Consider the following 4,051-nt stretch of genomic DNA (forward strand, 5'->3'; position numbering starts at 1 on the left):
AGATAAGACTTGTATTTCTCACAGATACGAACACTCTCTCTTTGTTGTCTGTGAAACTGTCCTTGAACATGGGTACATGGAGTACAGTGGAATGGTGTCTTTTGGGTGCTGACTCCACAGGTTATAATGATAGCAACTTATGCCTGGCAACAATGTGCAACAAATGAAATGCCGAGGAGTTGGGACCAACCCCTGCGCCAACGGATTGGCTGAACCACACTCAGTCCTTTGCTCTGGTTGGCCAACAGAAGAAGTGGAGGCTTTCTGTCAGAGTATTTGAAGAAGAACTTAGAACAATGGATCAGTTCTCTGTCTGCCCTGCGTGGTTTTTCAGTGAGCCCGTATACGAACCTTCATACTTATCATACATACATTTTGCATATAATAAATTTAGCTTGGATTGAATATCTCTTGATTATGTTTTCTCTTATTCCAATACCAGATTTGAATTACGCAATTTCTAACATCTGTCATGGAAAGAGCAGGTGTTCCTAATGTTTTGTACACTGTGTATATTTTAGAGTAGGCTAAGAATATAATGAAATAAAACAGAATAAAATACAAATAATATTTTTCAACATGTCACATAAAAAAGTGTTAGCTGACATGGGCTAGTTGATCTGGACATTTCTGACAAGTTATAAATTGCTGTCTAGGGTATGCAATGACTGACATGACGAGGAAAACTGATACCCAATTTCGAAATTGCACCTTGTACATTCTACTATTACAACTTTCAAGAGTAAGTTTAAAGCCGTACTGAGTTCCTAAAGCCGGACCCCCGCCGACCTCCCAGTTTGGGATCCACTGGCCTAACCAATATCCAAACGGAGATTCGGGGAAAAGACAAATCTGACATCGATTGATTTATCAAGACCCCATGCTTAACAGCTGAAAACAGTGCAGAAATAGTTGACCACACGCGAGTGGACTATTGCTTCAATCAAATGTATTAATACTTTTCTGTACGTTGAGTGTTTCGTCCTTCATGTGATTGAATCAAAATCTGTTCTTTACATGCGTACTGACAAAAGCAATATAAAAGGTTGAGAAATACACTGCAGGCTGGCTGACAAGCAATCAATTAACCTACCATACAGTAAGAACCGTTGTGGACTCCATGTAATCACATCTGTTACAATTCCATGTTGCAGAATCACAAATAATAATGAGGAAGGTACAAGGGCATGAATTAATGGCAAACAGAGCATATGCCATATGCTGCAAAAACACCTATGGTTTTCATTCTAGTAGCCCATGCACTCACTACTGCTCATTGAAGCACAATAATCCTTAGCTAGACGTAAAATGGGGCGACCAAGACTCCCTCACCAAAAAAACGTAAACATTGAAATATTTATTGTTTTAGCTTAGATTAATTCAGACAGTTTTGAGGCAGAAATGGGGTTCAGCAGACGATGTCACCTAAGTGTAATATTTTCGAATGTTATGGCAGCCATTGGAGGCTGCTGAGGGGAGGACGGCTCATAATAATCGCTGGAATAGAGTAAATGGAATGGTATCAAACACGTTTGTTTGATACAATTCGATTCCAGCCATTACACTCCATTCCAACCATTATTAGGCTATGAGCCGTCCTACCCTCAACAGCCTCCACTGATGGCAAAAGTAGCCAGACTACTTTTGATCTATTCCATTACCCTTTGCAGGCAGAATCCGACGCGCTATCTCATGTAAAACAATGAAGCCACAGGCAGAACTTTACCGCAATCATGACTAGGTCGGTTGGCAGAAATAAAAGTATAGGCTTTTTTTTATTTAACTTTTATTTTATCAGGGATACTGACCATGGTCTATTTTACAGATGAGCCCTGATTCACATAAATTACAGAAAATACACAACAATATAAATACAAAATGCAAGCAGAAAGAAAAAACAGCCATAAAAAACATACACATTCATCAGTAATAAGGTCCTCAAATCAGCTTTCTGAATTGCCCTAGAGGCACCGAAACATCAAATTTAAGAACATTTTGAAGATTGTTCCACAAATAAGGTGCAAGAAAACTAAGCTGAATTAGGCTACCTGGTAGAGACCAAAGGAATTTCCAGAGTTAGCCATCCCTGAGACTGGGTGTGGTAACTCGTATGTCTAAATTAGTATGATGTTAGGTACAGCGGAACTTATTGTAAAATGGCTTTATAAATGGAAACATAACAATGTATCAACCTAGAGGGCCAACCAACTTCTCTGGTAAAAAACGTTGACGGCAATACCTTTCATAGGCCTATATATAAAAAAAGTTGGCATGATGCTAAAATTGGCAGAAAACGTATTGGTTTGAAAGGTGTAGACTATCAGTAATCCACGGATCATTGGGCAAGACTCCCTGAAGTTGACGTACGGCGTAATGAAACACGTCACGATGTGTAGCCTGTCGGCATTATGCCGCGTTCAGGTGCTATTTGGAAGTAGGAAACTGACATTTCCGACTTGCTGCTGAATGCGCCACGTGTATAACTTCAACCAGTTAGCAAGTCTGACATTTCTGAGTTTCCTAGTTCCAACTAGGACATGAACGAAGCTTAGTATCAGACTCAGAGCGCAGATGAGTCTCCCAGACTGTCCTTTTGTTTGTCCTCACATGAACAAGGCTATGTATAGCATGCCTTGGCCGACGCGAAAATCTTCTGATGAGAGAACTGCATAGTCATAGGTCTTGTCTGTAAATCATTAGGCCTACAAAGAAAACCATGTGTGTGAATGTCGTAAATATGTTCCATTGACTTACCGCAACAGTCCTCAAAGAGCAGCCGAAGTTATCTCAGACATTCCGCCACTACACGGAGTCTTGACACTGTCCATGTTATATCGTAGTATTTAATCCTATGAATACCACTACCGTTTTGACACAGGATAAGTGTGGTGTTCATTCCCGTAAATGAGAATAATTCTCTCCCGGTTCAGTAGGCATATGTTTTACACCACGCCGCTGGCGAAGGTGTATGTTCAACTCCAACAAATACATTTCTAGCTGTCTAATTCCCTATAGGCACGTAACACAAAATAATTAGGCTAACACGCATTCAAATAGCCTAGCTCAAAATGTGGTAGGCTATATTGATTAAAATAAACATTCGTTCCATTTCATGCAATGTAGAACATAAACCATTCAGAAATCAATCAATTTCCCACAGAGGTCTGTAATTGTCCGTTTGGATAGGCAGTGTCCTTGGCGCATCCCTGTAGCCTATGCCAGAGTCCACTCAGCCGTTATCGGTGTCTCATACCCTCCGAATGATTTCCTCAATCTCGTTGAGAAGTAAAACCGTGTCATAGAACAATGCTTTCAGGTCTATCAACTAGAGTTTTTCCTCCCTATTACAAAGTCTTGTTCCCGCTAAGCATCAAGTCTGACCGCATTCCTATGTCGCAACATTATTGGCGTCATCTCAACCCTGGTTTTAATCGTTTTTCTGAGGGATAAAAATAACAGTAGGCGCAGCTATTGACAAAAGCAGACGCTGTGAACGTCACGCAAGGACACTAGAAAAAAACATATTGATTGATAAACCACTTGAAATTAACAGCTTTGGGGCACAAGGCCTTTCAAGGTTCAATTTACACGGGCCATCACTGGGAGCAAAATAGCTGGTTTATAGAGCACACATGAAGCAGAGTAGGCCTGTCCTAGGTCTAATCCGGATATGTCTTATTCCCATTTTGCAAGCAGTGATTTTCTAAAAATGATTTAGAATTACCTGATTGTAGGCTTCCATTTTTAGTAAGTTGTTGGTAAGTAGAAAGCATGGAGATCCTATAGTTAGTTATTTTTAATTCTGTGTTAGAGTTTGTTCACTGAGGAGTTATGGCACATGTAAAAAGTAACTCTGCAATTGTTTCACAGAATATGAGGGGGGTGGCAATTTGTCACCCAACAACCCTATAATCACAGACAGACAGACAGACAAATAACTGTGATAAGGTTTCAGTGGTGCAACATCTAGTCATGGTCATATCAATCTCAAAGTAAAATGGAGAAATCTCTAATTTGACCATCTGGAGGAATAGAGACCACAATTATCGTT

This window comes from Coregonus lavaretus, assembly GCF_964263955.1.
Source record: "Coregonus lavaretus genome assembly, chromosome: 2".
NCBI lineage: Eukaryota > Metazoa > Chordata > Actinopteri > Salmoniformes > Salmonidae > Coregonus > Coregonus lavaretus.